The sequence below is a fragment of the Schistocerca nitens genome, chromosome 8 (assembly GCF_023898315.1).
Source record: "Schistocerca nitens isolate TAMUIC-IGC-003100 chromosome 8, iqSchNite1.1, whole genome shotgun sequence".
NCBI lineage: Eukaryota > Metazoa > Arthropoda > Insecta > Orthoptera > Acrididae > Schistocerca > Schistocerca nitens.
Window position 1 is genome coordinate 518,907,172 of NC_064621.1, and position 12,864 is coordinate 518,920,035.

General features: G+C 45.2%; 1 protein-coding gene across 1 annotated transcript in view; it reads right to left on the bottom strand.

Moving 5' to 3' along the window:
* The window catches only part of LOC126199649 (myosin light chain kinase, smooth muscle-like), a 380,890-nt gene that overhangs the window by 96,395 nt on the left and 271,631 nt on the right, over window positions 1-12,864 (bottom strand). The window lies entirely within an intron of this gene.

A 12,864-nucleotide genomic window follows, 5' to 3' on the forward strand; every position in this document is an offset into this window, starting at 1 on the left:
TCATCAATCACCCGATGTACAGTTGGTCGATAGCGCAACGCACGTTCAATCTGTCTAGCACTATAACCATTTTGACGAAATGTAACTTCAAGATGGGACAGCTCAGCTGGCAAAGTCTCAGCGTCAGAAACGACATGTGCCCTGTGTACCAAGGTACGAAGTACCCCTTCACGCTGAGCCGAATGGTGACAACTATTAGCTTGTAAGTACAAGTCGGTGTGAGTACGTTTCCTGTAGACTGCATGTCCCAATGATCCATCATCCTTCCTCCTAACCAACACGTCGAGAAAGGGAAGGCAACCATCTTCTTCCACCTCCATCGTAAAACGAATGTTCGGGTGGATCGAGTTCAGATGTTCTAGAAAGACATTCAAATTCTCCCTACCGTGAGGCCAAACAACGAAGGTATCGTCAACGTATCTAAAGAAACAGGCGGGTTTTAAAGGCGCCGACTCCAATGCACGTTCCTCGAAGTCTTCCATAAACAAATTTGCGATCACAGGAGACAACGGACTACCCATCGCAACTCGATCTGTCTGCTCGTAATACTGGTCATTAAATAAAAGTAAGTGGATGTCAACACATGCCTAAAGAGATTAGTTAAATCAGCACCAAACCTGGCTTCAATTAACCGCAACGAATCAGACAGAGGAACACGAGTGTAGAGAGAGACCACATCGAAACTCACTAAAATATCAGAGTCATTCAGCCTCAGTCCCTCCAAACGACGTAGCACTTTTGAGTTCCGTTAAGGATGATCTTGGACTGCGTAAGGCGGGTGTATATCGTATTCCTTGTAGCTGCGGCATGGCATATATTGGTCAAACTATCAGGACCGTGGAGGACAGATGTACTGAGCATAAACGGCACACACGATTACAGCAGCCAAATAGATCTGCTATTGCCGAACATTGCTTGGATACTGGTCACCCCATGTTATATAATAACACCGAGATATTGGCATGCACGTCCAGCTATTGGGACAGTGTCATTAGGGAGGCAGTTGAGATTAAATTAGCGAGCAACCTCGTTAACAGGGATGGAGGTTTCTGTTTAAACTCTGTTTGGAATCCGGCTCTCTCCCTTGTCAAAAAACAGAGGAACAGAGTCAATGCTGCCTCACCTGCGAATTCATAGTCTCACTATCGATAGCTCTGACTTTGGTCATCTTTGGTGACACTAGTGTTCAGTGTGTGTGTGTTATCTTTCCTACTTCTATCCGAGAACCGAGGTATTAAATTTGCATGTACGCCGCCTGTCCGTTGCAGTTTGCCTTGAAAATGGCGGGGTGTTCTCCCGCCGAAATATCGGCGGTCGCTGAAAGTGTTACCTGGCTGAATTCCCGGAAGTTATTTGAAAGATTCGCAACAGTTCGTTGTGTCACGGTGGTGCCAACAGCTGCTCAAATTGCTGCTGCAGATGCAACACGATGCTCCAGAGCCATCGCCAATCCCGATAGTCTTCCCTCTCGATAGTGCGACGTGGCCGTCCGGAGCGCGGTTTTCTTGTGACGGTATATTCTTCACAGCTGCCAGCTACCGTATACAGCGGCTACATCAATGCCAAGCTTTTCTGCAATAGCGCAGAAGGAACATCCAGCTTCTCCTAACTCTATTACAATACCTCGCTGATACTCAGCGATCTACCGATAATGGCATCTCTGTCGCTTTACGAGTAAAGGCGTTCTTGACAAACATCAGGTCACCACGTCAAATGTCAGAGGTAACTAACGCACATGACTGTTACAGCGTGCGTTTAAAGCAAACCTGATATGCATTCTTATAGAGGCGTTACCAGCGCCACTCTTTCGTAACTGATGCGAAATTTGGATAGCCATCATCTTTCAGATGTATAAATACGCCCACCATCATTGGTTTATATCGCACAACTCCTTATTGGTGTTGCGATTTTCTTTTTCTGTCAGTGTAGTTTTTCCAGGTAAAATTCAGTCAGGTGTCTTAAAAGTGGTCGTTTGTCCAACCAGAATTACTAAAGGCTTTCAATAAGTAACGCAACATTTATTTTTCTCGGCTAATTTTTGGTTAAATTTTTTTAACTTTATTGGCGATGTCCTGAAACATTCCTACGTCGCCTTATACATTTCTAGTAAATCCCGGTTGATGGCAGCGCTATAGGCATTCTTCGAAATGGCGTCTGCAGCTGAACAGCGTTCGAAGCAAAGAGGGACTTATTTAATTTCTTTTGATGGGAAACCGTACCATTGCGAATATTCTCTGATATTTACAGAATGTCTACGGACACCGAGCAGTGGATAAAAACACGGTAAATTGCTGAGCGAAGCGTCTGTCGTCATCAGAATAAGGAGAAGGATGTATGTCTGATTTTTCACACGTAGCCGGTCGCATACAGCTGCGGCGCCTGCAATGCTGCAACGTGCGGACACTCTTGTTCGAGGTGATCGACGAATAACAGTTAAACAACTCTGTGATCAACTTGATATCTCTGTTGGCAACGCTGATATATTTGTCCACCAGTTAGTGTATACTAAGGTTTGTGCGTGCTAGGTTCCTCGAAGCCTAATTCGAGATCATAAAGAAAAAAAAACTGATGGAAACGATTTTTTGTCAAACATTGCACAGGCGATGAAATTTAGTTTCATTACTTTGAGCCTGAAAGAAAATTTCAATCCATGGAGTGCCACCACATAGCGTCTCCTTCGAAGAAGAAATTCAAAACAATACCGTCAGCTGGTGATATGATGGCTACAGTCTCCTGCGACACTGATGGTTTGGTGTCCTTCCCCGTGATAAAACAGTCGACTCCGAAGTCTACTGTGAGGCTCTCAGGAAAATGAGGAACAGGTTACAGCGTGTTTAAGGCCCCAAAAATGCGAACGCTCTTCTCCTTCTCAACGATGACATGAGGCCACACACAAGTCTTCGCAACCAAGAAGAAATCACCAAAACTACGGTGGACTGTTCTTCCTCATCTGCCCTACAGTCCGGATCTAGGACATTATCACTTCCATCTCCTTGGCCTCTCACTGATGGACTCCACGAGAAGAACCACAGCAATGATGTGGCGGACCAGTAAAGTGGTACCATGACGGTATACAAGCTCTCACATTAAGGTGGTGTAGGACCATAGAACTGAACAGAGGTTAGGTTGAAAAATAGCCACAGAATTAGGGTATAGCAAGGTGTATTTAAATCAGAAAAAAAATCCTTGCTATGAGAAAAAAATGCGTTGCCTTAGTTATTGAGCAGTCCTCGTATACAGACAGATTCATATTTTATTTCGGACGTTAGCACTTCGGATCAAGGCTGTATACCCCAGCGATATGGATTTAGGGAACCGTTACATCATCATAACCGATTCAGGAAGAAACAGGCAACAAAAGAACCTGTCTTATGTAATTTCTCACGATCTTGAAGAATGAAGTTGTAGCAGTAGTAAAAGTGATTTACTGTGATCGCAGTTGGCACACGCGTCTGCACCACTATCCTCGAAGGACCGTCTAAAATTAACCAAGACGCCGTGGTAGTAATCACAATTTCACGGCTCTAGGGGCTTGACCAGATATGATTCGCGTGTACGACAAATTTAGCCCCGTGTCGCTTTCAGCTGCGTGTATCTAATCCCACCCTTACGTAACATGGCTGTTATGACAGTAAATCGCTACTATTCGTCTAGCAACAGCGACATGGGTTCGCGAAGGCGGGGTGTATGTTTCCGCACCTACTTGTACTGATTGCCGCACGGCAATTGTATGCGATGGTTCGGCTTCATGTTGATCCCATACCTACTGCGGCTCGTAGATGTGTCAGTATTTGTTGAGGTCTGCATCACTGTTGGACAAACACACTGGTGTGTCACTGCCAGATAACAGCTCGATGAAACATCTTGGAACACAGATAGAAAGAACTGCTACAGTGAAATACAGAAGGTAAATGAAAGAAGTGCGTAATGAGACGAACAGACATGAGAATTTTACTCAAAGGCAAAAATTACAACAAAGTCAGAGCGAATTATGATGGTCCTCTGGACATCAAAAAACCGGGGAATGGTTCTTACACTACTGACCATTAAAATTGCTGTACCAAGAAGAAATGCAGATGATAAACGGGTATTCATTGGACAAATATATTATACTAGAACTGACATGTGATTACATTTTCACGCAATTTGGGTGCATAGATCCTGAGAAATCAGTACCCAGAAACGCCACCTCTGGCCGTAATAACGGCCATGATACGCCTGGGCATTGAGTCAAACAGAGCTTGGATGGCGTGTACAGGCCCATGCACCTTCAACACGATACCATAGTTCATCAAGAGTAGTGACTGGCGTATTATGACGAGCCAGTTGCTCGGCCACCATTGACCAGACGTTTTCAATTGGTGAGGGATCTGGAGAATGAGCTGGCCAGGGCAGCAGTCGAACATTTTCTGTATCCAGAAAGACCCGTACAGTACCTGCAACATGCGGTCGTGCATTATCCTGCTGAAATGTAGGGTTTCGCAGGGATCGAATGAAGGGTAGAGCCACGGGTCGTAACACACCTAAATTTGTAACGTCCACTTTTCAAAGTGCCGTCAATGCGAACAAGAGGTGACCGAGACGTGTAACCAATGGCACTCCATACCATCACGCCGGATGATACGCCAGTATGGCGATGACGAATACACGCATCCAATGTGCGTTCACCGCGATGTCGCCAAACACGGATGCGACCATCACGATGCTGTAAACAGAACCTGGATTCATCCGAAAAAATGACGTTTTGCCATTCGTGTACCCAGGTTTGTCGCTGAGTACACCATTGCAGGCGCTCCTGCCTGTAATGCAGCGTCAAGGGTAACCGCACCCACGGTCTCCGAGCTGATAGTCCATGCTGCTGCAAACGTGCGTCGAACTGTTCGTGCAGATGGTTGTTGTCTTGCAAACGTCCCCATCTGATAACTCAGTGATCGAGACGTGGCAGCACGATCCGTGACAGCCATGCGGATAAGATGCCTGTCATCTCGACTGGTAGTGATACGAGGCCGTTGGGATCCAGCACGGCGTTCCGTATTACCCTCCTGACCCACCGATTCCATATTCTGCTAACAGTCATTGGATCTCGACTAATACGAGCAGCAATGTCTCGATACGATAAACCGCAATCGCGATAGGCTACAATCCGACCTTTATCAAAGTCTGAAACGTGATGCTACATATTTCTCCTCCTTACACGAGGCATCAAAAGAACGTTTTACCATGCAACGCCGGTCAACTGCTGTTTGTGTATGAGAAATCGGTTGGAAACTTTCCTCATGTCAGCACGTTGTAGGTGTCGGCTCCGGCGCCAACCTTGTGTGAGTGCTCTGAAAAGCTAATCAGTTGCATATCACATCATCTTCTTCCTGTCGGTTAAATTTCGCGTCTGTAGCACGTCATCTTCGTGGTGTAGCAATTTTAGTTGGCAGTAGTGTAATAGGGACTGATCTGCACGGGCGGCAATGCGTGTTCTGCAACGTGCTCCCTTGCTGGCCCCAAGGTTGATAAGGTATTCTTGTTGTGTTGGTCGAATGTCAATATAACTTTATACACGTACACACAATCAGCAGCTATGTCCGTTATTAGAGTTGCGAGTCTCTGCAATTGGTCGAATGGCTAACAGAGTGGATTAGCGTTGTTCGTGTTTAGTACTGCTACCTGGCGTGGTAACGTACATAAGATGCGTGAACAGCGTCAGATACTGAACGATCACTGTGAAGAATACGGAGATGTCGTGTACTCCTGTGAGACAACGTTATCAGCACCTGAGAGAGTTTAAAAGAGGCCTCCTTGTGAATCCCCGATTGACCAGTCGAAGGATTTAATATTCTGATATTAGAATGGCCCAGCTGCATGAGGACGTGAGGGCAGCCACACTCGCCGTCTGACCCCTAGAAGGAAAGATCGCCGTATTGTGTACCGTGCACGTCGTAACTCATTCGCATCTGAGCCTGGCATCCTAGAACAAGAAATGGTCGCCCTGCAACACTCTTTGTAATCGAGAACCATTGGTCGGAGACTAGCAGCAGCTGGGCTAACGAATTACCCCCTTGCGCAGGCTGTGGTGAACACCGGAACACGAATGGCTGTGTTACAGTGGTGCCATGTTCCGGAAGCATGCACTGCTGATGGAAGACGTCGCATTGTGTTCAGCAATGAGTAGCGGTTCTCCACTACACCGGATGAACATATTTGGCGTAGATCTGGGGAGGGGTTCTATTTTTTGAATGTTTTTGGAGAAGCACAGCGGTTACTCCTGGAGTCATTATGTGGGGAGCAACCGGCAGTGACTTCAAATAACGGCTGGTAGTGACTGAGGAAACTCTGGCGGGACAGTGCTACGTCTCGGACATCCCACGTTCTCTGTGTTCCCTCTCATGCGACAGTATCGTGATGCCTTTCTCAACCGGACATTGCTCGTCCATACATGGCACGTCTCTCTCTGAACTGTCTGCGTGATTTTGAATGCTCCTATGCCTAACAAGATCCTGGTATCCGTCCCTGATAGAATATGTGTGGGACAAACCCGGACGTCAACTCCGTTCCAGTGGCAGTATCTAGAATACCAAGGACCATCTGTAACAGTAATTGCTCAGGAAAGTGTATAATGGCTTCATGATAACACTCCACCATTCCCAACGGAATGGATACTGATCAGACGGGGTGCAATGTTGTAATGATAAGTGGGCTCATACTGCCAAATTCTTTGTACATTTGACTCGAATTTGTAATCATTGAAATGACATTGCATACACCAGCCAAAACATCATGACTACCTACTTATAGCCAGTATGTCCCCTTTTGTACAACGGCGGCTGCGCGTCGTGGCATGGAAACAATGAGGCCTTGCTAGGTCGCTGGAGGCAGCTGGAACCACATCTACCACACAAGACACCTAATTCCCTTAAATTCCGGGGAGGGGAATCAAGAGCTCTGATGCCACGTTCAACCACATTCCAGATGTATTCGACTGGGTTCAGATCAGGCGATTTCTGAGGCCAGCACACCAATTAGATCTTTTCACTGTGTACCCCGAACCACTCCAACACACTCTTGGACTTGTGACATGGCGCATTATCTTTATGAAAAACGCCGCTGCTGTCGGGGCACATGATTGTCATGAAGGGGTGCACGTGGTCTGCAACGATACTCGTTGCCCGTCATGGTGCCTTGCACGATTTCCACTGGACCCATGGACGCCCACGTGAATGTCCTCCAGGGCGTAATGGAGCCGCCACCACCTTGTCTCCGTCCCGCAGTACAGGTGTCAAGGAGCTGTTCGCTTGGAAGACGACGGATTCGCGGCCTCCTGTCTGCATGATGAAGAAGGTATGGAGGTTCATTAGACCAAGCAACGCTCTGCCACTGCGCCGCCGTCCAGCGCAGAGGGTCACGTGCCCATTTTAGTCGTAGTTGCCGATGTGGTGTTAACATTGGTACATGCATGGATCGTCGGCTGCAGAGGATCATTGTTACGATTGTTCGGTGAACTGTGTGTTCAGATACATCTGTATGCTGCCCAGCATTAAAGTCTGATGTTCGTTTCGCCACAGTTCTCCACCTGTCCTGTTTTACCAGTCCGTCCACCCTACGTCGTCCAACATCTGTGATGAGGGGTGGCACCAAACCTCACGTCGTCTGGACGTGGTTTCACCTTGGTTTCGTCACTTGTTGAAGACACTCACCACGGCACTGCTCCAACACCAGACAAGGCCTTCTGGCCGTCGCCATCTGCCCTCGGTCAAACTCATACAAATCGCGCACCTTCCCCAGTCTACAGGTGGACAGCACGCTCACTGATATTACATGCACCGTGCGTGCGTCTGACTAGCAGTCATTCCTCGCCAGATGACACTGCTATCGCCTGGACGGATTTATACAGATAGTAGTTCAGTGGTCACAATGTTCTGGTCGATCAGTGTACTCCACAACCTGTGAAGTTCCTTCTCTTTTCCTCCTTCCCTCGTGGATGCTTCAGTTTGCTTGTCAGGCAGTGTATTCACAGATGTCATAGCTGATGTTCCGTTAACCTGGAATGAGATTTTCACTCTGCAGCGGAGTGTGCGCTGATATGAAACTTCCTGGCAGATTAAAACGGTGTGCCGGACCGAGACTCGAACTCGGGACCTTTGCCTTTCGCGGGCAAGTGTTCTACCAGCTGAGCTACTGAAGCACGACTTACGCCCCGTCCTCACAGCTTTACTTCTGCCAGTACCTCGTCTCCTACCTTCCAAACTTTACAGAAGCTCTCCTGCGAACATTGCTGAACTAGAACTTCTGAAAGAAAGGATATTGCGGAGACATGGCTTAGCCACAGCCTGGGGGATGTTTCCAGAATGAGATTTTCACTCTACAGCGGAGTGTGCGATGATGTGAAACTTCCTGGCAGATTAAAACTGTGTGCCGGTACGAGACTCGAACTCGGGACCTTTGCCTTTCGCGGGCAAGTGCTCTACCAACTGAGCTACCCAAGCACGACTCACGCCCCGTCTTCACAGCTTTACTTCTGCCAGTATCTCGTCTCCTACCTTCCCAACTTTACAGAAGCTCTCCTGCGAACATTCCGTTAACCTGACCATTCTCCTGTGGACGGTCTCCCATGCACTTCTTTCCTCACCTAATACTGCATTTCGCATTTCTTCTGCTCATTTAATTTCTAACATCTTTCGATAGCACCACATTTTAGATGCTTCCAGCTGCTTTTCCACCGGACTTAGGATGGCCCTCGTTTCACTTCCATCGAGTACTGTCCTGTATACCTACACCTGCAGCAACGTCGTCCTCAAGCGCGTATGAATATCTGATATCAGATATACTAATCTCTAAGCAACTACTTATTTCGCTTGTGCCAATCTTGTAGTTCCGTTCTTTGGTCGTTGTTTGTAATCTTACTCCATACATAGGAGAGAGATTTCACTCCCTCCACTATGGTATGGTTACCAATTTTGATGTTGGTCACTTTGTTATTACCTATTGTAATACTCTTCCTCACCTTCATCTTTGCTCTCTTTATCCTTATATTCCGTTCTTTCTTCATCTGATATACTCTTAAAGGAACACAACTGTCTTTAAAGATCTACATCTTGCAGTTTATACAGTAACTGCCTTCGTCTCGCCTACAGATGTTTCGTAACATCAACTGAAACGAATGTCTTGTGGACATTCTGAGCACTGGAGGACAGAGGATTGATTTACTTGTTGCACGCTGCAGTAAATACTAGCGCATCTTCTGGACGTGTCAGTGCAAAGGAACTGCTTCCCCATCCCACAATATTGTTTAGGACCCACCCTAACTACTGTCGGGTTGCCTTGGTACTAATGGGAGCCGAAGCGGAAACAGCTCACGAGGCGCCTGTACTGTGTACGACACTGGATGTTCCACTCGGCTGAGAGCCTACCAGTAGGCAACCAGTGCAACCGTATGTCTCTTCTGCCATGCCGCACGTCACTTGCTTGCACAGGAACGCAGAACTAACTGCGACTCAGCCGGGTGGGACAAAATACGTAGAGACTTCATCATCAACATTAATACTGTCGTCATTAAACACTCTGGCCCATTTTCTTATTCTTCGTGCATCCTCCATTGCGATGTTAGTTATGGGGAGATTAGGTGCTACACTTTTCACAGCAGAACGTAAACTTTTTATTCCCTTTTTATTTTTATGTCCAAACGACATACTTAATTTTCAACCACATATGATGAGGTTTAGTAAGATCCACTGAGACTCATTGACTATGTGGTTGAGTGTGTGTGTGTGTGTGTGTGTGTGTGTGTGTTTATGAAGGAGAGAGAGAGAGAGAGAGAGAGAGAGAGTAAGAGATCAAGATATAGTGTATAGTGTTCTCTTGCAGTTTTTCTCTCATCGACGCGTTTAATTTCCTTTTTGTGTTTTTTATTGCTCTATTGAAATTTTCCTTGCCGTATTCTCTGCTTTGTCTATCATGTGTCATGGGACGGCATGAGTGTTCAGGTACGTTGCTATCTGCAGATGCAAACTGTATTGTTTCTTTGTTTAGTTCAAGTTTTTTTGCACATAGTAACCTATTTTCTTTATGTAAACAAGATCTCCGTGCTTCTAACTTGACAGTCACTACTAAACTTTACACATATTTAATATGCTGCTAATTACATTTTTTGTTGAATTTCACATTGTGTCTTTTCCTGTGGAATCGGATGAGAGACTTCTTGTATGTGTTGTAGGTCTGCGATGGAAATATCTGAAGACAGGAATAACTTAGTGAATATTTGCAGCCATTCATTTTCATTTGCTGCTTCAGTCATGTTTCTCATGTCGATAAAATCAAATGTTTCCTTCAGTGGAAAATAGCATCAGCGAGTCCATTATTCCCGATAACTTCTAAAAGTTAGGTGGTGATAGTTCGGTTTCTGTACCCATTGTTGCAGTAGCAGATGCTGCTACACATCGCAGACAATACTAAAAACACAGTTCAGCGTGTTTCACTTGGAATATAGAGACTTGATAGCTCAAAACTGTAGTACATAGTAAGTAAACAAAACGTTTTACATTTTACTCACAAGTACTTTCAAATATAGCAAACCAAAAAAATATTATTAATTTATCCGTGAAGATGACTGTACCATCAAATCCTTTTCCTCAAAACACCGCAAAATACGAAATAAAGTCAAATGGGGTATTATGATAACATAAGTATGCAATGCCTACAATGTTAACACAAGTGCTTTAGGCACACACTGTACACGAAAGCTATATCAAACAAAAAAAATCTACAAAAATAAACCAATAAATTACCCACAGTATAATGTTTCACCGTTTTAGGCCCCTGGAGCATCGAATACTAAATAACATTGGCAATGGTGCCAATATTTCCTAAGCATGCAGACACTGTGCAACTGCCAACACCACTAGACGAGAACGATGTTATGCCCCGCCCATCGTTGCTGCAGGGAGCTTTTAATTGGCCTGTCTAAAAAAAAGTGGCTTGGGTTATGAAGAAGTTGAGAGATGTGATTGGATGATCTGCTATGGCAGCAAAGTACTGAGGTGTGACTGGGGAAGCTGAATATGTGTATCGCAATTGTCTTGAAAGATCTTCGATTGACCATTTTTCAAGAAAGGGATTGTGGCCTTAAGAAGAAGTTGTGAAATGTAATTGGAGTCGCTTATATGTCTGTAAAATATCGAGCTATTTTTGGGAAAGCTAAGTATGTGTAATTGATTAGCCTATTTCCGAGAAAGGCATAGGAAAGGGAAGGAAAGAGAAAAGGTTATGGCTTAGGGGGTGGAAGGAGAGGGGCTAGGGGTAAAGGTTTAGAGGGGAGGGTAAAAGCGGGGAGGGTAGAGTAGCTTAGGAGAGGCGAGGGGAATGATGACGTCATGCATTTGTATCTGCATGTATGCAACCCGACGGTTAAAGATGAAATTAGGGCTAATGTTGCCATTGCATTTCTGCCATAAACACAAACTACAACGCCTAATGCTTCCGCTGTGGCTTCTGTTGGTGGCCAATAGACACAGGTACAGGTGCTGCACCACTGCAGTGGCCATATTATAAAACAGGAATTATAAAAAAATAACTTGCCGTTACTTCGATTCATTCTGATTCTTAAGAGTCTCCTACAAAGGTCTCGAAACAATGGACGGGTAACACAAATCTATCGTAAAGTAGTTATTTTGTTTAGCATTAGGTCTACAATATTGCTTTCGCCCTTTTGCAATAGATGGAAGTAGTGGAAAACGGCGTTGCAGGTATCAGGTCGTAAGTGTCATACATTAGACATTTGTTAACACAACGCCATCAACATATTGCCTGATTTGTGACTGTATCGTAAAGTTATTCTCGATTGAATATGTCAGCTTACGAGCCCAATTCTTGTAATTTTTGGGAAGTTTTAACTGTCTCATTTAACTTGGAGAAATCTGCGGCTGAGGCTCAGAAAATTCTGGATAAGTCCTTTGATGGGGCATCTGTTAGTGAAATAAAGTGCAGAGAATGGCTTGAACGCTTCAAGAACGTTGATTTTGATGTCAAGGCCGGCATGATGGTGGAAAAGAGAAGGTTTTCGAAACCACTGAAATCGACGGAAACAATCAGGAGATCGTTATCAAAAGCAACTGATGCGTTTGAGCTGAGCACTGAAGAACAAACGACCACAATATGGCGACAGACATTAAAAGGTGATTTTGCAGGATGACAATGCTCGATCCCTCCGGCCGCCGTATTCTCCAGACATTGCTCCCTCTGGCTACCATCTTTTTAGGCCAATGGCACGTGTTCTATCTGACCAACATCTTCGGTCGTATGAACAAGTGAAAAATTGAATCGACTGATGGATTTCCTCAAAAGACGCGCAGCGTTTCGCGACGGGATTCGTACGCTGTCCGAAAGATGAGAGAAAACCGTGGCCAGAGACGATCAGTACTTTGAATAGTGATTTTTTTTGTAGGTTTTTCACAATAAAGCCTCGAACTTCGAGAAGAAATGGTGGAAGCAAAGATGTAGACCTAATATCTGTCTCTGAACTCTCATAGTGAGGAGCAATGGTTTTATAGGGTTAATGAAGCGCTACCGTTTTTAGTCATTTTTAAAATGACATTGAAGAACGTTATATATGTGATGTATTAACGGCTGCTGTAAAGTTAACGGGTGCAAGAATTTCATTCCTTGTGCATTTTACGCTTGTATGCTAGGCTAGATCCCATCTACTGCATCAGACAATGCTTTTTCTTCGATTACTTTTGAATTACACACACTACCTGCAACAGAAATGGCACTCTCTAAACTTTCGTTTTCGTTGTTGATTTTTCGTGATGAAGGACATACTCGGTTCCATGATAAGAAATTGCATGATTAGTCGTTTATGTTGGGAGGGCGTTCTGTATC